The sequence below is a fragment of the Astyanax mexicanus genome, chromosome 3 (genome assembly GCF_023375975.1).
Source record: "Astyanax mexicanus isolate ESR-SI-001 chromosome 3, AstMex3_surface, whole genome shotgun sequence".
NCBI lineage: Eukaryota > Metazoa > Chordata > Actinopteri > Characiformes > Acestrorhamphidae > Astyanax > Astyanax mexicanus.
Genome location: NC_064410.1, coordinates 55583023 through 55608149, shown reverse-complemented (window position 1 = coordinate 55608149; position 25127 = coordinate 55583023). Strand labels below are relative to the sequence as shown.

The 25127-nt window shown below is 39.8% G+C and overlaps 1 protein-coding gene and 1 long non-coding RNA gene across 5 annotated transcripts in view; one reads left to right on the top strand and one right to left on the bottom strand.

The window, feature by feature from the left end:
* Positions 1-2439, bottom strand: part of LOC125799257 (uncharacterized) — a 46174-nt gene extending 43735 nt beyond the window's left edge. The window contains exon 1 of the long non-coding RNA XR_007438088.1: positions 2351-2439. This is a non-coding gene — a long non-coding RNA (uncharacterized LOC125799257). The remainder of the gene's footprint in view (positions 1-2350) is intronic.
* The window catches only part of sdk1a (sidekick cell adhesion molecule 1a), a 601048-nt gene that overhangs the window by 60110 nt on the left and 515811 nt on the right, over positions 1-25127 (top strand). The gene's annotated exons all lie outside the window — the stretch shown is intronic.

Genomic DNA, 25127 nt, shown 5'->3' with positions numbered 1-25127 from the left:
AGCGGCCGATCCACTTATTGATCCATATTCCAGTCCGCAGCTTGAGCTAAACAATAAACCTGCTGTAATTTTACACAAAACTACACTATCTAACCAGCACTAAGAAATCAACAGTGATTAATTCAGCTCGGAAATACAGTTAGCGTCGCCGGTTAGCCGTTAGCCATTGCAGCTAATCCACTATGCTACATGTCAAAATAAAAGTGTCCTGCGCAATCAGTGCAAAAACATTTTCTAGAGCCCTGTATTAAATATTTAACATATTTAATTTTTTTTATTTATTTAATAAAAATTTTAATTTTTAATTTTAAAGAAAATTACTATCTGTTTGAATATAAAGTGGGTTGAATAAATTACTTTGTAATGCATTTACATTAAATGCACTTGTGTATACTTTTCAAAGGGCTGTGTGATCTTGTGTGTTTCAGCCTCATATTGTAACCTTAATCATAGTACTAATAAAAAAACTAAAAGTATCTGTATTTGCATCAGTATTGGCAGTTTTATATCAGTTTAATATCGGAATATCGGAAAAAGTGGATCGTCCCATCACTACCGTACTTTAAACTACTGGAAATTTTGCAAATGGACCTTTATTAAACTTATTTCAGAGTTGTGTATGGAGTGTGTATGGAGTTCGGTTCTGGAGCTTTTTATCCAAGGAATTGAGAGACAAAGCGATTCTTTCAAGCTCAGAGACTCAGATGTGCCAAAAGTCATGGGACTTTGGCATTTTCATATAAAAATTTCAGAGTTCCACTGTTCTACACCTTCCAGCCTCAGGATAAAAGGTCTGACGCAAATTCAGAGAGACGAGCTGTTTTCCTGTGTAGACACTGTTTTGAATTTGGCCTCGGAAAAGCTGACGTAATTGCGAGAAGACGTCCGTCACAGCGGCGGTAGCCAGCTATTCGGCTGGGGCAGAGGTTTGGATTGGCAGCACTTCACTAAAAGTAATAATATCCAGGGGCAAAGGTTTGTGTGGTTGGAGCGTGAGGGTTATTATGTGGTTTCGCCTCGTGCTCTTGATATGTGAGGGCTATTTGGTGGAAAATAAAACGACACGTCTGAACGGAATGGCGACATCAACACATTACAGGGAGGAAGTGTTGCTGCTGCGGAGGTGTGTGTGTGTGTGTGTGTCTGTGTGTGGGCGGTTAGGTTGTTTGGGTGTGTATGGAGTTCGGTTCTGGAGCTTTTTATCCAAGGAATTGAGAGACAAAGCGATTCTTTCAAGCTCAGAGACTCAGATGTGCCAGAAGTCATGGGACTTTGGCATTTTTCTATTAAAGAACTCTATATTGATCCTACATGGAATTTGGATGTGATTTCGCTGCCAGCGTCTGTTCACATGGACAGTTTTAGTCAGAAGCTGTGGGTCATGATCATTACCACCCACTGAACTGTGGGTCTACTGTGTGTCTTGTGTGTATTTCTGGTACACACAACTAATACCCAAAAATGTTTTGTCCCTTTCTTAATATTGTGATATTATTTTAAGGCCATATCGCCCACCCCTACAGGGGTTGGACAATGAAACTGAAACACCTGTCATTTTAGTGTGGGAGGTTTCATGGCTAAATTGGAGCAGCCTGGTGGCCAATCTTCATTAATTGCACATTGCACCAGTAAGAGCAGAGTGTGAAGGTTTCATTAGCAGGGTAAGGGCACAGTTCTGCTCAAAATATTGCAATGCACACAACATTATGCGTGACATACAGAGTTCAAAAGAGGACACATTGTTGGTGCACGTCTTGCTGGCGCATCTGTGACCAAGACAGAAAGTCTTTGTGATGTATCAAGAGCCACGGTATCCAGGGTAATGTCAGCATACCACCAAGAAGGACCAACCACATCCAACAGGATTAACTGTGGACGCTGTAAGAGGAAGCTGTCTGAAAGGGATGTTCGGGTGCTAACCCGGATTGTATCAAAAAAACATAAAACCACGGCTGATCAAATCACGGCAGAATTCAATGTGCACCTCAACTCTCCTGTTTCCACCAGAACTGTCCATCACCACAATAAATTATTGTGGTCTGAAACCAGGTGTTTCAGTTTCATTGTCCAATCCCTGTATTTGCCAGCTTAATTAAAAAAGCACAAGCTCTGTAGACCAGCCTTTGCTTAATGTCTGGGTACTCTTAGCCCGATCCATCAAAGTCCAGCGCTGCATCCCAAGCACCCAATTTCTCTAATTAGGCTTTATTTTTTGGTACTGTATCAATACGAAGGCTACAACAAATAGCTTCAGACACTCAGGCCCCTGACGGATCAAGTAGAGCAGCACTGGCGGAAAAAAAAAAAACGCGTTTGAAATATATTGGAGTCTCAATTGTAAGAAGCTTACCATATTTATCACTCCACTCTCCGTGTGCCTTGAGAATTGGAGAAATGAGTATAGCCACAGGTAGGGTAATATCTCCGCACCTCTCCAGCAGGAGAAACTCTCTGAGCTTTGCCTTGTTCAAGACTTATTTCTCCCTGCGGTGTCTCTGTGTATTTCAGTAAACACCACTGCCGAGTAACCACCGCCGAGCGCGCTCTATTATGGGACTGAGCCATATGCGTCTGTTTATTGTAATCTTCATTTGCCCTGCCCCCTCATGTCAGGCTGGAAAGGTTGTGGAGCTCTCGAGTGAGTTTTATGTGTTGAAAGGACAGGTGGAGAAACACAGTGAAAGGGCAGGGTCTCCTCCGAACTGTTTGCTTTGGGTATTGGCTTTGCTGTGTAAAAAATCTTTGCTGGGGTTGAGCACTTCCAGGGATGCAGTTACTCTGCACAAACAGCCGTAACTGTGATTGCACGGTGTCGATGGCCAGCCGTCACATAGGCCTGCTTCTTTTTTAACTAAAACCAATAGGAAAGGATAATGTATTGCAAATTGTTGCTATCCAATAAAAAAAACTAATCTACGAAAAACCAACTTTACACGACAGAAATAAAACCTTCTTAACTTTCAAAAAAGAGTTTATTTCAGGGAGGAATATCAATTTGTCCATTCATCACAAAATTTTGACACTGTGTAAAGGAGAGATTGTTTGTTCAAAGTATAAACTAAACTAAAAATGGACAAAAATAGAGATTTTTGTTTTTTGGTTGGACATTGATATATACGTTATAGTATATATTGCAATATATTGTGATACTGTAAGCAAAGTGATATATTGTTTTATTTTTTACTATATTATAAAAACATCATTATTCGGGTAAAAAACATAAATTTTTTATCCAGTCAAAACAGTGAGATCTGAAGAAAGGCTATAGCACTTCTGTTTTTTTGAAGAGGGTTTAGCCGCAACACAAATTAATGAAATAAAACACTGTCTGCCACCATGGAAACTAATAGCTAAGAATCTCTATAGTGTTTTTGAGTATCAATACAGTACTTTCAAATGTAATATCGCAAAATTGTAATATATCGCAATATTTTAATATTAACAAACACTTTTCGAAAATAGGAGTTGCCGTATTTTTTGCCAAACTACCTACATTTCTGTTTCTAATAAAAAATGAAAAGGTACATTTACTCAAAATGTAGTTTTGGTGTAGTGTAATGTCATAGGTCTAGAGTGGCCCTACGGTCTAACTGCTGCTCTTTAAGTAAGATCATGAGCTCAGATCAAACCGAAATCATGGACTCAGAAATCCACTGTAAAATCCTTTCTTCTCACTCTTTGGACGAAGACATAACAAAGACAAATAGCCGTTTCTTTTACAAATGGCCAGAACTGTGACCGCCCAACACAGACAACCAGCCACTGCAGCAGTTAAGCTCATCAGGAACATCAATGTTGTAGTTTTACCGTCTTTTATTGTCAATCTTTTGCCAAATTATGTTACTAATAAAGCGTGAAAAAGTACATTTACTCATAACTTTGGTTTTTATGTAGTATAATGTCATAGCTCTAGAGTGGCCCTACAGTCTAACTGCTGCTCATTAGGATCAAACCAAAAGCATGGACTCAGAAATTCACTATCAAATCCTTTCAAAACAAAGACAAATAGCCGATCCCTTTTCAAACGTCCAGAACTGTGATCGCCCGACACCGACAACCAGCCTCTGCAGCAGTTAAGCTCGTCAGGAACATCAATGTTGTCGTCTTTGCTAACAAACTCCAGGCATTTCAAGCGCTTTCGCTAAATAAGAGCCGGCGTCTTTTATTGCCAATCTATTCAAGGCTAATTTGCTTCCAGGATCATCATTATCACAGCTCATAATTAGCCCCGGGACTTAACGGCACCAGGATATCAAAGATGACATTGCATAGATTGGTTGCAACCTGTGCGAATGGATCAACTCGCTTCCTAGAGTGGAGTTCAGAGCTCAGCGCCTCCGAGTCGTCGGAGTTTACAGTAGCAGCAGCCCCCCTCGCCTGTTCCCTGTGATTAATTTATCAAATACTTGCACTGGTGTACTTCGCGGAATCACGTAGCCCACAGTAAGACTCCAACACTTTAGATTCTACTGCAGTGACATTGCTTGTTTGTCCCATGGGCTCCCAGTCTAAAAGTAGAATCTAATTGAAGGGATGTCTACAACCTTGCCTTTGGCCAGCTCAAGTGCACTATGTCGAAGCCTGCGAGCTTCTGAATGGTGTAATTAATCTGCTGCCACAGAAACCTGTTTATTACATTCCCCTCTCCTCCTCATCTCTATAATGGAAGCAGATGCATTAAGTGAAAAGAGCTTCCAGAGGACCTTGGCTTAATCTGACACGGGCTTTAGCGCTTTCATGTTTCTCTTACCGAGTGTGTCAGGCTTTTAATAAAACTTCACTCCTCGATGTGTTCAGATATGTATTAATCCAGCTTTTTTTCCCCCAAACCCAGTCCTTGGAGACCCTGGAAAGTTCACATTTTTGCACTTTTCTCAGCTCCCGAGCAATCTCCCAGCAAGTTCTCAGACTGTCTAGGGTGCAAATTGGATTTGAGTGTGATTAAATTAAAGTATTTAATAATTAATTAATTAATTAATACATCAAAAATGAAACACTGTGTGTTCGTATCCTGCTGCTTAAACCTTAACATAAATTTGTAGGTGTTTTTTTTTGTAGGTGTTTCTGAAAAAAAAAATGAATCCATCAAAATGTACAGAGCATTTTTTTAGTAGTTGACTAAAAAAGTTAACTTTGAGTTAACTCGTAGAGTCCTATTATACACCCTGTGCACAGGACATCACGATGCTCGTTTCAATCTTACACTCCACTAACAGGCTATTATCACATCTTTTTTCACAGCTGCATCCTTTAAATAACGTTATACGTTATTGAAGTGTTAAGTGTTTGTGAATATATCTACGCTGAAGAGGTTGTGGTGGTGTGGAAATGATGTGTGTTCAGGTAAAATTCTCATGTATTGCTATCTTAGAAACGGAAAACACAGGTGCACCACTGACTGAATACAACTTAGTCTGAAGTTTATTCCTATCTTGGCAGTGAACTGTTAGCAGACGCGTCCCCAACACTTGTGCAGGTCCTTGTCTTTTTCCTCTGCTGAGCAGCATTGGACACGGTTGGGTAGCTTTGCCTTTGAAATAGCAATCCGCCAAAATCTACAGTGCTCCCGGCTTTTAACAGAAATACGGACACGCTGATTGGTTTAGTTTACTTATGTAACGTCCAAAAACACACCCGCCATTAATTAAGAGAATTAGTAAATGCCTTTTGTGTGTTTCGAAACGAACGTGGTGTACTTTTACCGTTGTTATGATAGCAAAGACACACTGAGACGATTGCACGTTTGATGTGCACGATTGATGACCATAGATCGCCTATAGACTGCTAAAATGTGAATCAAACTATTATAACACATTTTACACATCTGCATCTCACTTTTGGTCCAAAATTTGAGTTAATAAATGAGGTGCAATTGACATATTTTAAATACTATGCAAGATAATTAGTTTGTGGCCCCTCCATCTCAACCTGTTTACAGTTTTCTTCTATTCTCAGTCTACTGGGATGTTTGAAGGGGATTAAAGGGGCTTATGATCTAAAATCTCTAGAGTCCCATTACATGCAGGCAGTTAGACAGTCGCTCCACCCTAGATCTGTGAAACCATGTGCATTTCTGTGCTGAAAAAAAGAACAGAAAAGTTGAATTTAGATTGCAGATTTGTGTTTAAATGTAAGTGTGTGCTTTCACAGCTCTAGAGTGGCCCTACAGTCTAACTGCTGCTTTTAAAAGAAGAGGAGATCATAAGTTCATTTCCCAGCAGGAGCTCAGCATTCACAGTCAGGGACAAAGACAAGAATACAAAGACCAAAGACCATCAACTTTTGTGTTGGACACAGATGGAATTTGACCTCCACCTTTAACCTACACACACACACACACATATACTCACACACTAGTGAACAAACACACTTACACACACACACATATACGTAGTGAAACAGTGAGCAAACATTCTCAGACTGGTGGGCGACCTTCACTGCAGTGCCCAGTAAGCAGAGAGAGGGTTAATGGACTTGTTTAAGAGCAGAAGCTTAGTGAACCCTCTCAGGATATTTTGGCCCAATCCGATCTGAGTCTCTTAATGCTAAGTATTAGCTGATACTGATCTGATTGGATCATTGTGTTTGTGTAAATAATACAAGTAATACAGCCACAGAGTTTAGGTTACACACTAAGAAAAGTAAGTACAGATTTGTACTTAAAAGGGTACAAAGCTCGTCGCTGGGGCTGTATCTTATATTGAGGTACAAAAAAGTACCTTTCAGTGAAAGTCCTTTTTTTGTACCCATGATTTTTGTGCCAGTAAAGATGATAAAAATTACAAACATTTTCATCAACTAAATATGGCTCAAAAACTTGATGATCCAAAATTGTCTGGCTTTTAAATAAAAAAATGTGCAATTATAAAATATATATTGTTTATTAGTACAGTGATACAGAATACTGAATGTACCTTTTGGTTGGTTAAATGGTACAAATTTGTACTTATTGCTGTTAGAAATTACTTTGTACTTCACAGGGAACAAATCTGACCCTGTAAAGACCAATATTGTACCTTTGAGGGTACAAATATGAAGAGTGTACCTCTATTGTACCTCTGTTTTTTAGAGTGTAGGTAATGGAGATTTAATGCCAGGGCAGCTCATATGCATTGGTTCCCAGACCCCTCAACAGTGTGGAGTGTGTTAGCTGCACAGTTTAGACACTCTGGTCTGATTTATTTACTTTAGTAGTTACTTGAATTGAATTACTTGTAGTTTGTTGAATGAATTAAGCAATAATACACAAGAGGTCCTTTAACGTGTAATATTGGCACTGCTGTGCTGCAGTCGTAGGCACGAGGCCACAGGCTGAGTAGCGTAGGTCAGGACAGCAGTGCCAATATGACACGTTATAACATTATCTCTCGTGTATTATTGATTGGTTAATTAATTCAACAAAAATATTGAATAATGCAGTGTAATAAACACTCTGCAACTTAAAATAGTTCCATTGCTGCTCTGTTTGTAACTGCACAGTAAACGCTGCATTGTTTCTAGGCTAGCGTGGTGGCTTAAATTTTTGACCATTTCAGTCAAAATTGTGGTAATCTAAGCTTACTCTAAATAAATGTAAGAGTTTTACTTACCCTGTAATCTGTTTAGATTAAAGTCCAGCATTCGTTTGACTTCTTTTGTAAGAATTAAAGTTTTTGTCACTTCAGCACCCGCCTATTGGAGATATGGCGTTTCTGCACTAAGTCTATGGAATCCAGCGTCTCCCAGTGGTGTTTAATCATATCGCATTTACATCGTTTGTATTTGGTTTGTAAGTGCTGCATCATTGCTAGGTTACCTGTATGTGGTGGAGTAATACAGTCTGCCCTAGTCTGCATGTCTAGCAGCTGCTGTTATTATACACATTTGGACATAGAAGTGATTGGACATAGAACCTATTTGGCAATATAGCAGACTTACAAAATATTTAACCCATTGCAGCTCATTAGCTTCACTAATGTTTTTGAATTGACTCAACTCACTATACTACGTATTGTTCCCTAAACTTAAACTAGGAGTTAGGAGAACTTTTATAGAGAAAGCTCTATTGAGTTAAGTCAGAAATGCGCTGAATTTTTTCCCGAGAGGTACTTTCCAGATAAAGGCAGCGGCAGAAGATTTACTTCACAGGGACTTCATTATGTTTTTTTCCTGCTCGGTTCGCTTTTGAGTTGATCATTCAGGTGGGATAAATGCAAACATGCTGAGTAAGAAGCTCGCCGCATAGCAATTGATATCATGACTCCCCTGCAAATGCCTTTGCAAATGGATGGGGAAAAGGCGCACAACTGCGAGACCGCCGATGCGTCTGAGAGGAGACGGAAGAGGAATGCAAAAAAATCGTTCAAAAGCATCCGGGACTGAAGCTCTCTTGTTTTTTTTTTTTTGGGCTGTTATGATGTCCTTATTTTAAGCATACCTGTGGTACAGATGGTGTGTTTTTCCAGCGCTCCGCGTCAAAGCCGAGCTTTTTCTTTTAAAGCTGTGGCTGTGTGTTTGTGCTGGCTTTCCTGTGTGCGTTCTCACACTGAGTAATGATGCTTGGTTCGGGGAGGGGGCTCATGTGTGCGGCCATTAAGCTCCGCAAGGTGTTTGTCCATCCATCCGTGCTCATCTGTTGTCAAGCCAATGTCCTCCGGAGTGTCGAGGGCCTTGAAGAGTAGGCTGCAGGTGTTTGGGTCTGCCAGCCCCGGCTTTGTGCTTTCCATTCAGCCGAGCGGCGCGCTGGGTCCTCATTAGCGCGCAGCACGCCGCGGATCCATTCACCGCCACCAAAGGTGGCAGGGAGCTCGTATGGTTATTTTCTCATTATAATGTGCATATTCCAGGGGCACAACCTATTACACTGCGCTTATGTTGTGGCACAACAGTTTTTCGCATTACTCACCGGCGGAAAATGAAATCTCGCTGATTGCCCTGACCTCCAGGACGGCTCCTTTCAGATGCAAACGCCGCTGAATAAATTCCTTTCCATCAGAAATATCGGCCGTACCCGGCGCCTCCAATTAAAATGACTGATTGTCAGGCGCTTAATAATATTTGAGAAAGCGGCAACTAATTATATTTGTGCGACTGTCTGCTTCGTAAAAAAAAAAAAAAAAAAAAAAAAAAAAGATGTCCGGTGGGCTCCATGCAGATGCCGAACATCTGTGAGAGGAGCATTAAAATAAGAATAAATCCCTTTGTGAATGAATGTTTGTTAGCTGCTTCCACCCAAGCATGCATGGCTTAAATGCAGTCTCCACTGTCTGGCTGGCTGGCGTTCCATTTTTTACACGGGTGGCCACCTTCAATATTTCATGCACTACAATATCTTGTCTCATCAGGGCCAACAAACCAAAAGCTGTTGGGTTTTTTGCTGGTATTTGATCAGATTAGATTAGATTAGACTGCAGTGGAATGTAGTCTCCGTTTTCACGTAGGGCTGTGTCGAATGCTGAGGTACGGTACACCAACGAACTGGAACTCTGGAAAAAAAAATATTTTACCAAATTGAAAACCTCTGGAATATAATCAAGAGGAAGATGGATGATCACAAGCCATTAAACCAACAAAGCAAGCTGAACTGCTTGAATTTTTGCACCAGGAGTAAAGCAGCATAAAGTTATCCAAAAGCAGTGTGTAAGACTGGTGGAGGAGAACATGATGCCAAGATGCATGAAAAAAACTGTGATTAAAAACCAACCAGGGTTATTCCACCAAATATTGATTTATTCTGAACTCTTAAAACTTTATGAATATGAAATTGTTTTCTTTGCATTATTTGAGGTCTGAAAGCTCTGCAGATTTTTTTTACTTTAGCCATTTCTCATTTTTTGCACACAAATGCTCTGAATGACAATATTTTCATTGTCGTTTAAATATTTTTATAAATAGCAAAATCAGAAAAACTGATTCAGAAACTAGTCTAATCTCTTAATTTTTTTCAGAGTTGTATGCTTTAGGGTTGGGATACATTACTTTATTGTTTATTGTTTTTCCGTATATATATTAAGTATTATTTAATATAAACATATATTCTTTTTCTAGGATCAGTGGTAAAGTTCACTTGTTGCATTGGGTGCATTTACTTATTGTCGCTGTCCAATGAAAAACAAGTATCTCCATTTTTGTCAATTTTAGGTTTACTTCAGAATTTGAACACCCAAACAGTCTCTTCCACTGTGCCAAAATTTCTCGATGAACGGACCAATAGAAACACTTCAAAATGACCTGAAATAAACTCTTTTTACATTGACTTCCATTGAAATTTTAGACGTTTTTTTCTCTACTGTAAAGTTTCTGTTTTGAAGATTCAATAGCAACGTTCTGCTATGAAATAGCTGACTATTGTACTCATGAAGAGAAATTTAGAGAATAGAAGAGCACAGAACATCATGCCCTTTTAACGGATTGAGTCATTATAACTGTTTCGTTAAGAGGACAGAAATAATTGTACCAGATATAATTGCAATAATAATAATAATTTTAAGAACATTTTATGCCATTGATTTAATGATAATAGAATAATAATGCAGTTACACCCTATTAAACAGCAGTGAACATTAGATAATTGCAAGTATTTAGACATTATGATTGAAATAAATAAATATCGTATCATTTTAAATATCCTAAAATAAACAAAATGCTGTTTTAAACTCGACATATCAGCTCATTCACTAGTCTAGTTTCTTTTTTTTTTTCAGAAGTGTATATTGTATGAAGTCAATGGTCAAAAAATGTAGCTTTTTGAGGCTGCTATTATTATATAACTGAATTTGTGATGCTTTTGTCTCAAAGCGAATCTGACCCCGGTACAGTTTAATTTTTAGCAACAAAGGAACAATCCTACAGTTCATTGCTTGCTTGTTTTGCTTGTGTGTTGCATTATCTCTAATGGTGCCTTGCTTGAAAGCTGAGGGCCCTCTGGATACCAGCCAAATGATTATGTAATTAGATAAATGAATGAGTTTAGATCAGGAAAGAAGAGCCAGGACAAGCAGATAATGGCCTCGCAAGGCAACAGGTTCAGACATGTTAAAGGCCTTCTCGAGTGCCATCACTTACGTTGGCCCTGTGATGGGTTTGTTAGCGGAGGCACTCAGCAGATCCGCAGCGACAGACCCTCTTCATGTAGAGTCTATAAGGAAGTCTGCGGTTCTCGGGGTGAACCTAGGACTCCATTGGAGGCTCTCCTTCTGCTTCATTATCTCACCGTGGCGAATGAATCAGACAGAAATACAGAGATTTCTGAAGCTCCAAGGCTGCGAGTTTGCTTGAAAAAAGCATCTGCTGCATTCTCTTTGAGAAGCAAAGTCTTTAAGGGCCCTTTAACACTCTGTCCCAAATAAATGAGTCCGCACTCAGGACCGAATCTGGGCTCTTTCGGAAGAGGGGCTCATTATCTCTGGTTTGCTTTCACACAGGAACTTTCGGCCGTTTGCCGCTTTTTATTCATTTGCTTGGATACAAACGCTAAAATGATGGGAACTGCACATTTGTGTTGCATTTTGACATCCTGGAGCTTCTCTAAACAAGCATTTGTTTCCTTATGAAAATATATTTCTCCATATTTATCACTATGCTGTCTGTACCCGTATTCACTTTTTTTCACAAAGCTGAACTTATTGCAGTACCCATGCACCAATCACGCAACCCTACACGCAGCACAGGGAGCAGATACTGTAGCTTTCACACCTACAGTGGACTAACTGCCCCAAAGCTCCTGCATTTCGACATGCAGGAGCTTCTCTAAACAAGCATTTGTTTCCTTATGAAAGGATATTTCTCCATACAGGCCAGTGCGAGACGAGGGTTTATCACCGTGCTGTCTGTTTAACTTATTGCAGTACCCATGCACCAATCATGCAAACCTACACGCAGCACAGGGAGCAGATACTGTAGCTTTCACTCCTACAGTGGACTAACTGCATCAAAGTCAATTTCTAGAGGATTCATGCAAAAAAAAAGCTGTTTGCTGGTTTTGTTCATTTGCTTGAATACAAACACTGAAATGACAGGAATCGCACATTTGTGTCGATTTCCGACATGCAGGAGCTCCTGTATTCACTTTTCTTCACAAAGCTGAGCTTATTGCAGTACCCATGCACCAGTGCTATTACAGTGTTGCTTTATAAGGATATACAGATGGAAAAGGTAGTATTGCAATATTTAATGTCTTATATCAATAAATGAACCAATCATGCAACCGTACACGCAGCACAGGGAGCAGATACTAGATTTTTACACCTACAGTGGACCAACTGCCCCAAAGCTTCTGCATTTCGACATGCAGGAGCTTCTCTAAACAAGCATTTGTTTCCTTATGAAAGGATATTTCTCCATACAGACCAGTGCGAGACAAGGGTTTATGACGTGCTGTCTGTGCCTGTATTCACCTTTTTAAACAAAGCTCAACTTTTTGCAGTACCCATGCACCAATCACGCAAACCTACACATAGCACAGGGAGCAGATAATGTAGCTTATACACCTATAGTGGATCAACCACCCCAAAGTCTGCTTAAAATGAACCAGAACCAGACCACCAATTTCTGCAGGATCCATCCTTACACAGAAAAACTGCTTTAACATTTGACCGTAAGTGATGCAAAAACATGCGTTACAACAAAAGCCATGTGAGAATGTTCCTTCTGCTTATTGGTCAGACCTATCTGGAGTGGAGCAAGATGTTAAATATGACATTAAATATAGGAAGATGGTCTGATTATCTTGGTTCTGGACTATCATGTATTTCAGTGCAATTTAGCTTGAAGCAACAGCAGAGATGGCATCAGGTAATAGCTGTTGTAATTATCTAGGTAATAAATCAGTTTAAACTGTACCTGAACAGCCGTTTAACTCAAACACGAGGAGAAATATTTGATAGTTGGGTCAAAACAAGGCCGGATCACTTTATCACCACAAATTAATCGTTCGTTTTGGACGTGACCGAAATCCCCTCTTCTTGTGGGATACATTCCCAAATTCGCGAAACCATGAGTGAAAATGAAGCAGAGTTTTAGCCAGATTAAAAAGTGCAGGTGTGAAAACAACCTGAGAGGTCAATCTTCATGCTCTTATTAAAGTTTTATAAGGCTGCGCAGTATATGTCCACTGAAGTGCTTAAGTGTATACATTTGAACGTAATTTCCTCAAGGTTTAAAGCCTCGTAAACGTTACCAGCTTCCTGCCTGACAGTGATTAGAAGTGCTCAATGCAGCTCAAATCATGTATATCTTATAATGATTTGACTTTTATGAGCGTCTTAGGCAGCGGTGGGTCTGCGAAGGGCCATTGAGGCCGTCAAATTAGCAAACGATGCCGAGCGGAGAATGGGTCCCGGCGTCTGTAAAGGACAAGTGTTTAGTCTAGCCCGAGTACAGAGCGCATGTCTCCATGGACACGAGATATCAATACAAAAGATGTACTTTGGTGATTGTGCACAAAAGGCCTATTTGTCTTGGGTTAATAGCTAATTCCACATTTTGTGATTTGACAAGGGAGCCCATAATGTACCAGTCCCTGTCAATACAGCTTCAGAGCAGATAATATGAACCTGGCAGACGAGTGGAGTCAATAAGAGACGCTGGAGTGTAGATCATCGTTCTTATCGATGGAGCAGAGCTACAGTAGGTGAAAGCTGTGGAAGTTTGGGATTTGCTCTCTTCTGTTAAACTCAGCTGAGGCAGGTGTTACGGTGGGAAGATGCAGTTTGAGATGTGTATAGTGCAGTGTACTTTAGTGAATATCGTCGCTGTCCAATGAAAAACACTTATTTCCAAAACAGCAACTTTCCTCCAGACTCTGCTCCCTTGATTTACAATTGAAATGCAAAATATATATATTGTTAAAATTATTCTTAAGAACAGATGGAAGCTTTTGGATTTGCATGGTATTGTGAGAACTGTAGTGGTTTAGCAGTATCATCACCTGAGCCTCTTCTGATCTTTTTCTCCATTTATTGCCCTGTCATAAATACTCCACAAACTGACATCATACACGAGCTGCAGCAAGAAAACAAAGCAGTCTAAATACCTGCAGTTTGTACCTATTATGTAATACTTGTAGTATCTGCAGTGTGGGGCTTCCGCATCATGTAAACTCAAGTTTTTGTCAACATAAATATCTCCTTCCAGTTCCTGTTTGAGGCAGTACTGAGCTTGAAGGAGCTTGTCAATCATGAGACGGATTTTAAATAACAAACCGTTACTCAACTCCTTTATTTTAATCTGTTTACAAGAGCATCCTGTGACTCACATTCAAACAGGCTATTTTTAAAATCTTATACAAAGTGCCCTCTGCTAAAAATACAGAGATTAAACGCTCTAAATAAGCTAAATAAGCTAAATAAGCATGAGTATGAGGAAGACGAGTGCTGTGTCAGCTGGAAGAAACCCAGGAATTTGAGTTTCATAGTTTAGTTCTACTGTTTCCGTTCAGTCGGAAGTGTGTAGGCACATCCGCTGCACATGAACAATGGACAGTTATCTCAGCGGTCACTTTCCAACCCACAGTCCTTAAACATTGTTTTTTTTTACTGTTGGTTTACAGTGAACGAGAGTGAAATTGTGTAGAATACATACACCTACAGTAATGACCACGCAGCTGCAGAACATCTGGTTTAAAACCTCATTAGCAGACAGTCAGAGTCAAATCATCCAGTTCTTTAACTCTGTGAAACACTTGTGTATTACTGTATAATTATAGTAATAAACTACACTCTATAAAAAAGTTGTATATTACACTAAAATATGTTTTTTTAAGAACCATATGCATGAAGAAAAGTCATTAATACAGCAAATGATGATTTAAACATTCAGTTTTTGAGTTACTGTAAAGAACCACTGTCTTTATTAAAGAATCCTCATTCACTGTTTAAGTTAATGCCCACTAGGTAGGATTTCCTTGATTTTTGATCTTTTTAAAGAAGTAAAATTACAGCTTGTAACTCACTGCAGTGCTGCATTGAGGTGTAATAGGAGGAATAGCGGTGCTCTCGTGTCTGTGCCGGAGCTCCTCTGAGCTCAAACCAGACTCTGTAAGTTTTCTGAGGCGGCCGCGACCAACGCTCGCGAGAACTGCGACCTGCTTTCCGACCTTTAGTTCTAACAGTTCTACAAGGACTACTGGTTCATTCTAACAAACTAACATACAGACACTCTGCCAGAAGCTGGAAAGAGACCGAATATGTCTGTGAAAGCCAAAAAAAAACGAGAAAGAGAAACTAATCCGCCTGAAACATTTATTAGACCCTACAACTGTAGGGGGAGCCCACAAGCACAAAATCTCAATCCTACCTAGTGGAGCTTTAAGTTAAAAGTGTAGCTTTCTTTTAGATTTTTGAAGCATTCCTATGAAGATTTGATTGTATTCAGTGATAAGAACATTAGTACGGTCAGGATGTTGGATGATCACCACCCCACTTCAACCCCAACTCCCTTATCCAACCAAGGAACTCCATAATACCTGGGGCTTTATACCCTTCTAGCCCATGACTGTCCTAAACCTGGTGTTACGGTTGGGGTAGATGTGGGATCCAAGTGCAGAGCAGATATGGAGATTTATATTATGAATATATGTATAGATTTATTTATATACTTATAAGGATATAGTTTTATTATTTATTATTCAGTTCTAGTAATGGTTTTGAAATAATAATTTTATAGGTGTTGTGATAAAGCAACTGTTTCTGCAAGGGGACTGGAGAATGGGTGGGAAATATACAACACAAGAGGTTTCGAAAAAAAGGCGGGAAACAGAACAAAGGAAATGCCACAAAATGGCATGTACCAACAAACAATTAACTTCAAATAAACCAAACTAAAACACAACCAAACTCAAAACTGTGTGGCTTTCTTTTCTGATCTAGATAGATAGATAGATAGATAGATAGATAGATAGATAGATAGATAGATAGATAGATAGATAGATAGACAGATACTTACTTTATTTATCCCGAAGGAAATTTAGAACTGTTTCCTTCTTTTGAGATCACCTTTTCTTTTTTTTTCTTTGCTTTACATTTCTTTTTGTGTGGCTTTCTTTTCAGATCTCTTTCCTTCTTTTAAGATCACTGTTACCGCTCACCCCTCTGTAAAGGTGCAACAGTGAGGTCTGGTTTGACTAAGGTTTATATAGGATAGTGCACAGGTGAAGCTGGTTGACGCTGATCACTGCCAGGGATTCTGGGAGTTGGAGTTTTGGAGTCCGACTCTACCATTTAGTCCCCTATGTCTACCCCTTAGTCCCTCTGCTGGCTGCCTGTGGTGCATCACTGCCCATCACACATGGTGCCAAAATTTACATGATTTCTTCTCCAGAGAGTACTATTCTATTGGCAGTACTTTTCCACAGTGGCACATCTGTATCAAACCTCTTTGCTCCACTAAGGAGAGCAGAGATTAGTTGAGCTAATAGTTATTTGGAGGTGTGTTGGGTGGCCCCGCCTTCCTCAGATGGGGCAGGCAATTCCACAGCCATGGTTTTGCTCCTCTAGACAGTGTTGTTGCTCGGGAATTAGAGATATAATTTGATCAGTGAAAGCACTGTTTGAAAGGTTAATGAGCAGGTTCTGGTCTAATTAGGGTTATTTCAATCTGTTTCCCTGAGCACGGAGGCGGAGCCAGGGTTTTTGTTTGGAGGCGACCTGAGACAGCAAGTGGCCTTACCAAATCAGAATTAAAGCTCTGGTGGGAAAATGATAAATACTCTGACTCAGCTATATATCTGATTTTCCTAAAGGTAACACACTCTGATGGAATGTTGCAGACATTTCTGCACATAAATGGTCATTTCTGGAGTGGTGGGCACACTTTGTTATTTTTCCAAAAACATTTTTATGCTGTTCACATTATAGGCCCAATTGTACACAAGCTCTCTGCTATAGTACACCCTGTCAACAGTCTATTTTCACGTCTTGAGCTTGTGCTGTTAAAATAGAATCAGAGTTTAGGAGTAAATCTACACTGATGGGTGTGGTGGTCTGGAAGTGAGGTGTGTTCAGGTAAATTTTTGGAGTTTTTCTATTTTGCCGGTGAAAACACAGGTGCTCCACTGACTAAAATAAACCTACACAACAGTCAATTGTCAGAGTCCATTCCTATGGGTCTCTGGTCTCTCCTACAGAGCACAAACTCGACTTTTATCTCAACAAGAAACAGAATATAGAATAAAACAACATTGCTGTTCCCTTAAATGAGCTGCTGGTGCTTCTTCACAGCTTGAACGGGCTGGTCGGTATCCTCAGCCGAGACGCACAAAGCGGCAAACTGTTAAGATACGAACGTGCCAAAGTCAGAGCTCACCTGGTTCTTAAAGGGGATAACAACTGACACACTGATTTGGTTTATTTTACGCTACACCCAAAACACACCCATGATTAGTTAAGAGAATTTGTATATGGTGAGCACATGGCCTTTGTCCACATGGTTGGGCACGTGCTTGTTAACGCACGTGTCGAAAGCTGTGCTCCTCGGTCCAGCACAGTTTTGCAGCGCAGATATTTACAGTTGCAGCTGAATTCATGCTTTTAAAAAGCCATTTAAATGTCTGATTGATTAAAGGGCTGATTACTGTTGTTTTGCTGTTTTCCTCAGGTTTTGAGAGCTCAGCGCTGTATATCGCGATATATATTGTCAAAAAAGAACATTTGCAATGTAAAACATTTCCAATGTCGTGCAGCCCTAGTTGACACTGACACACAGATAATCCACACAGATCTGCATAACATTATATTGAAAAAGGTTTTGAAAAAGGTTTTGAACACAACCAGTGTCTGTCATTCTGAATGCCTCCTTCCATCCAAACACACTGAAATGAATCTGAAACATCTGAGGGTGGTCAGGATGATCAAAGCAATAAAGCAAGTAATTTGGAAGAGGGCTCATTTGCATATCACAGCCTTCCTCAGTATCAGTTAGTATCATTACTAATTTGATGAAGGCCTATAGCATCATAGTGATTAAAAAATTGATGTTGTACAGTCTGAAACGTCAGCCTTAATCTATCAGCACACTGTGAAGGGTGGCACTCACGGTGTAATTTAGACCCAGGCTTAATTCCAGAGCCAGAAAACACTGATCCTGAGCAACACGCAAGCGGCACTTCTAAACAGGCTGGCATGTTTGCTGTCTCTGTGGGTGGGCAAAGTAGACTGTGTGCATTTAAGTCACTGAGCTGGAAGCGGTTAAGCAGGGCTCTTATACACATGAAAACACTTCGGTTGGCACAGAAATTGTTCTTTTCATGTAAGAGCTGTCACGAGCTGTTATAAATTAATAATCTGAGCGATGATTATACTGTGTCTTACTGTCTGTAATAAGACGTGGCTCTTCAAACAAATATGGCCTTTGTGTAAAACTTCAGGAGAACAAATGGTGCACTGTTTAAAATTTAAAGCTGAAGCCAACTTTAACTGATAAAGTAACTGATTTCACAAAGTCAACTTTAGTAAAAGTTTAGTTAGACGTTCTCAAAACTCTTTTACTTTTTACTTCCGCATCTCAGTTTGGTGAAGCATACATTCTGAGTTGAGTTTTTACTGAACAGACAAGCTGAACTTGATTATTACATTACATTACATTTAGCAGATGCTTTTGTCCAAAGTGACTTACAATAGTGAAGTACAAAAGTCATAGAAGTTAAAGGTAAAAAAAAACATCTTTAGACAGGGCTTAAATGAGGTCGAAGTGAGATAATAGGAAATAGGAGTGAAGGAGGGGAAGAAGGAAATGAGGTTAGAAGTAGTTAGTTAGTTAGAGGTGTTAGGAGAGTAAGTGCTATTTGAAGAGCTCTGTCTTCAGGAGTTTATTAAAGATAGCGAGAGATTCTCCTGATCTGGTAGTGGAAGGTAGTTAGTTAGAGGTGTTAGGAGAGTAAGAAGAGCTTTGAGCAGCTCTGTCTTCAGGAGTTTATTAAAGATAGCGAGAGATTCTCCTGATCTGGTAGTGGAAGGTACAGTAGTTTGTTCCACCATCGGGGAACTCTGTATGAGAACAGTCTGGATTGTTCTTTGCTTTGTGTGAGTGTTTGTTTGGTAAAGCGAGGAGACGTTCATTGGAGGAGCGCAGCGGCCGGGAGGTAGCATAGGCCTTCAGGAGTGATCAGTGCAGATAGGAAGGAGCCTGTTCTTTCATCACCTTGTAGGCGAGTGAAGGGCTTTGATTATAACAAGTTTGCAACACGGGACATGCTGCTTCGCCATCAGCAGCCAGAGCCAGAGAGAGATGAATTGTCCATACTCTCTCTGGGTGGGTAGATGGTGCGCTCTCTATGTTTATGTATCAGAACTGCGGACCTTGGGCTTTCTTCTGCTTTTTAGTGAACCAGCCCACATTTACATCAGTTTTTGTGGAACTCTCAAAACATTATATCATACATTATCAATAGAGGGCGTTGCACAGCTGTGGTGAACAGAAGTGATTGCGGTTTGCACTGAAAAACCCAGTATTCTTCAGTTTTCGCTGCAAAGAAATGTTCCTGGTTCCTGAAACTACTTTTGTTGGTGGAAACTCGCCAAATGGTTCAAATTAGGTTTGCGAACCAGAACGATACCAGTTCCACTGGTGGTGGTTGACTTTATATGTATGGGAGGAGGCATACACTCCTAGTCACCACCCTCCTAGTGTCGAGAGCATTGCAGGTAATAGGGGAGTCCTAGAGTGTGGGTGGGTTAATTGGCTTAAGTAAATTGGGCGAAAAAAATGGGGTATTTTTATCCTACTAAACTCAGATGGTTGTGTTGTTGAAGGGATTTGAACTCTTGATCTCCTGATTCTCTTGGCAAGTAGGCATTTATACAGTTGAATCACTCTAATATGCATTTCAAGAAAGAACAGAAAGATAAAATCATCCAGAACTGGGTAACTGTGTTTATGTAGTGCTATTTCACAGCTCTAGAGTGGCCCTACAGTCTAACTGCTGCTCATCAAGTGAGATGAGACCATCAATTTAATTCTCTACATTTTCTTTCTACATCATCCATGTTTTTTATGTATGTGGGGATTTATATTGTTTCTAAAATTGTCAGTACAAATGTATTCATAAAATCTTTTCAGTCTGGGGAGGTCATGTGATGTGAGGAAGTTCCAACCTGAAGATGGGATTAAACAGTATACAAATTGAGAAAAAGAAGCCACAGACTATTCACAATATCTTTTACACAGAATTTAATACATTCCAGCTGCAGACCATTTATTTTTGACTCAATATATCTGACATACAGAAGTAAAAAGTATTTTTTTTTTCTGAAGCTACATATCGTTGCTGTCCAATAAATAAACACTTTTCTCCGAAACAGTAACTTTATTACAGGAGAGAGAAAAAACCTTGTAAACTTTCAATGGAAGTCAGTGTAAAAAGAGTTTATTTCAGGTCGTTTTGAAGAGTTTTTATTGGTCCGTTCTTTAAGAAATTTTGGCACAGTGTAAGGGACAGTTTGTCTGTTCAAATTATGTAGTAAACTAAAAATCGACAAAAAATGGAAAGAAGTGTTTTTCATTGGACAGCGACGATATGGAGGATTATCTAAAGTTAAGGTTATCAGACATAGATAAGATGCACATAGACATCGATACATTGACATAGACAAAAGTTAGTCAACTGGGATCGGGGGGGGGGGCTTATTTTACACAATATATAATATATTTTAGCTGATTTATCAATATCTTAAGTCTTGATTCATTATGTATTATACTTTATATTATAACTGAGATACAGAAGTAAAAAGTTTTATTGAGTTTTATTAACTTTTGACTCTAAGAACTAAGTTGAGTTAACTTACAAATCACTGTATACATCTAAGTATTTATTTTAAGTTGGCCTCACTTTTCAACTTTTTAACAGTGTGTGTGTGTGTGTGTGAGAGATAGATAGACTGGTGACAGATCCGGTAGTAAAGTCCGCAGTGTGATGACAGGCCGAATGGATTTGTTGCATCAGTAGCCAGCGGCGCAGAACCTCATGAAGCCGGCTTGATCCAGCTTAACTTGCTGCTGCTGACTGTATTTTGCTGTAGTAATTGCTGCAATTTTCGTATCTCATTCCAAATAAAGAAGCTGAGCTTCTGGACTTTTGGATTTTTTTATTTGGATGGGTGTGGCCTTTTTTTGAGGTCTGCTGAGTGGCCCCGCCCCCTGTGCTACTGTGTCCTCTTTATATAAATATTTCCGTGCTGTCAGTTGAGTTAAAATGTGGCTTTTTCCTATTCTGCCTGAGAGCCGCACCAGTGCGCCGCTGTTTGGCGGTGTTTCTGCCAATCAGTGCAAACCCAGATGGCAGTAAAAAACGTCATTTCATTTCATCTGTTTGTCGACTTTCTGCTTGTCAGCGGCACCCCGGAACGCGGCGCGAGTCATCTATCCAGAGCTCTGCTTCGCTTTTTTCTCTCTCTTTTTTTTCCCGTGCTGCTTCTGCCGTTCCCCAAGTACTTTATTTTGTATGGTAGGAAAATGTGGAGAGCGTTTCTCCACCCGTCTCTTTTTCAGAAGCCAGTCTAATGCCTGTGCCCTTTTGTTTAGGTATTCGCTGTGCAGAAGCTTCTGGAGGGATCAGTGCGTTTTTCCCTGTGTCCCACTGGAGTCTGGGGTGTAGAGCGGTATTTAAGGATATTTTTTTAGGATGGCTTCGGATCAGATTTTGACCTGAAACTTTTTTAAAGTATCTATTTTCAGAGATGAAATAGAAGCAGACTTAAAAGACATGGTTTTAAAGTATTAATGCACTCAAAATAAAGGTTCTGCACAGTGATACCTTAGTCTCCTGGACCCCTAAAAAAGAAATGTGTATTTTTAAAGTTAATTTTAGTATTGTGGTTGATCTCCTGACAGCTCTTATTCTGACTCCTCTTGTGCATTTCTGATTAAAATCCTCAGAATCCTCAATCCTTACTAAAATATGGAACCTGGGTAAAATCAGTCAGTAAATCTGTAAGTTCTGTTGTCTATTACGGAGGACTCTAAAATAAGCTGTGGTTTGAATGGGTTAAAAATTAAAGTACTTTTTTATAGAAATATTACAAATTTCTAAAGCAATCTAATTTTAGAATATCACATTGATTATAAGCAAAAAAAAAACATAATATCAGCAAAAAAAATAAAATAATTAATTGCAGTGGCCCAGCTCTGTTGGCCACACCCACCCCCTCAATTAAGGCCTTACAGGAAAGATGTCTTGCTGAGAGTATAGACAGATTCAAACCTATTGCATAAACAAACCCAGATCTGTGTACACTACCGTGGACAAAAATGAATTACTAGGTTTTGGAGGCATAGAAAAAATAATTTTTGGGTTCTATATAAATGCATGTTTGGGTGAAAAATGTCTTTAAAACGTAAATATTTCATATTCATTTCATTTCATTTCATTTCATTTATTAAATTTGACAAGGCAGGACACAACAGCATAAAAACTATTTTTTAAGCAGTGGGACCTGAAATGTGTCAAATATTCAACAATCAGTATAAAAACAGAAACATATTAACTTTAGAACAATACCATAAAAAGTCTAATACATAAAACTAAGTAAGTCACTTATAGTGGAGTTATGTGCCATAACTAAGTTTTGGGAGTGAGCCACGCCCTCACTCCTCCCACTTCCATCCCTATTTAAACAGTCACTTCCTCTCTACCTACTCATTGAACAAACCTCGCACCCACCTCCTCCCCATCTTCCTCCTTCTTTAATTTTATTCTCTTCTCATGTTTCTTTTCATGAGAGGGGGGGCTTCGGCTTCACGCTTTACAGCGAAGCTGCCCCGAACTCCATCCCAAATACTCTGAGTTCGCTCCCCCTCTTTCTTCTTCTCTGCCCAATCAAGGGCGTGGGTCAATACTAGCAAAATACAATTTAAGAGCACGAGGAATAAAAGAGAGTTCATGTCTTTTAGTTTTGCTCACAGGTACTACTAATTCCCGCTGCCGACGAAGTGAGTAAGTAGATGTTGGGGCTAAAGGCAAAAAGTCATGCAGAGGGGATGATTCATCCTTAAGAATGTCGGTGAGGACGCGCCTACCGACGCTTCTTTGACATCCCTATTCCAGACTTCAAAAAAAGTATCCCAGAAGATAAAGGCTTTCTGATGCCTGCAAGTCAGATAAAATCTCCTGGAATCTAGAACTAGTGTCCAGTGAACACAATTACGCAAGCAGGCGACGCAGAGTTTTTCTCCAGTTGTGTGTGTGAAAGAGAAGGAGAGGGAGCAAAAAGCTCTCCCCTCGTGTACACATTCATGAAGCGCATGCAAAACAGAAAGGGTCCTGATTGGCTGACCCACAAACTCTTTGTAAAGAAAAGGCCAGTTAGTTTTAAGTGTGTGTTTTTTTCCTCTTCTGGATGGGATGCGTTCAGGAGCATCATGGCTCCTATCAAAACTCATTTCACCTCTGACTACTCTAAAGTATATTCATGTGTGGTAAAAGTAAAGAACAAGGAAAGTCTTGCCCGCTGCCCACTTTGATCCTCTGCACAAAAACACGGCTCTGTAACTTAAATGTGGTTGGACACTTCATGACTGAGTTGCTGTTGTTGCTAATTGCATCCACTGTTCAGTAATAACCACTCACAGCTGATAGAACTGGTGAAATATCTGATAATGGCCCTTCTAGGGCTGGGTATTAAAATTCAATGCCAAAAAGGCACCGACCAAAATGTTTCATGCTTCTGAGTACCGAGAGGTCTAAAATAATTTGGTGCTTGTTGCCTACTTTGCATGAAAGAAATGCGCAAAGAAACAGATAGATACGTAGATAGATGATCCCAGAGGGAAATTCTGGACGTTTGTGCGGTCTCCCACCTCTGTTATTATAAAACAGTAAAAATTATCTAGTCTGTCAGATTTAAACCACTCTACACTTTAACTACTGTCCCCTCACAATAAAACTGGGAAATTCCAGCATAAAAAAAATTGATTGAAAAATGATTTTAATTCCTTTTGTATTAAAATTAAAGTATGAGATTAATCATGCCGGCTGTTAAATTAACAAGTTGTGTGAGAATGATTATCTTTTTTTGTATATTTTAGTTGCAGTTTAGAAAAGGTATTGAAAAATGTATCATTTGGGTATCGGTATCAAATTCTGTATCAAGTACCGTATTTTTCGGACTATAAGGCGCACTTAAAAACTTTTAATTTTCACAAAAATTGACAGTGCGTCTTATAATACGGTGCGCCTTTTGTATGGATTTTACTCGTCAGGTTGTAAGGAGCAGTAAACACACACTCCGTGCAGCGTTATAGAGAGTTTCAGTGCTATACAGAGTCCAGAGCCGTGCAGCTCCGAGGCTGAGCAGCAATAGCATTAGCTAGATGCTAACCGCTAAGCTAGCTAGCTGATTCACTGAGATCAGTATTATCTAAATTTTACTCGTCAGGTTGTAAGGAGCAGTAAACACACACTCCGTGCAGCGTTATACAGAGTTTCAGTGCTATACAGAGTCCAGAGCCGTGCAGCTCCGAGGCTGGAGCAGCAAATAGCATTAGCTAGCTTATTCACTGTTCAGAGATCAGTATTATCTAAATTTTACCCGTCAGGTGTAAGGAGCAGTAAACACACACTCCGTGCAGAGCCGTGCCGCTCCGAGGCTGGAGCAGCAATAGCATTAGCTAGATGCTAACCGCTTAGCTAGCTAGCTTTTTCACTGTTCAGAGATCAGTATTTTCTAAATTTAGCACTTTTAATACTGCTGGAGCAGTATTATTAGAGTTAGATGCTAATCGCTAAGCGTTCACCGTTCAGAGGTGAGTTATCGGCCTGTAAGTCTGTGCTGCTTTGCCTGGCTAGCATTAGCTAGATGCTAAGCGCTAACTCTCTCATAGGTGAGTTTTATCAGCCTGTAATCTGCTTGTTTACCGTGTTAAAACAAGCTACGGGGGACGAATCGCTAGCTAATATCTCACTGTCTTACCAGAACACGCAGGATTACTCAGTGTAACGCTGTCGTTTAAGTTTGGGTTAACTTTACTAGTTTAGGTGACTAGCTAGCGTGCTAGCGGATAGCTATGCTAACGCTGGTGCAGCAAGCCTTAGTGGACATCTGGAAATCTAAGCTTACTGTAAATAAACTGAAGCACGTTACTCACCCAAATAAACAGTTTTCAGGAGAGGAATCTGTGTAGATTAATATCCAGCACTCGTTTGACTTTGAAAGAGCTAG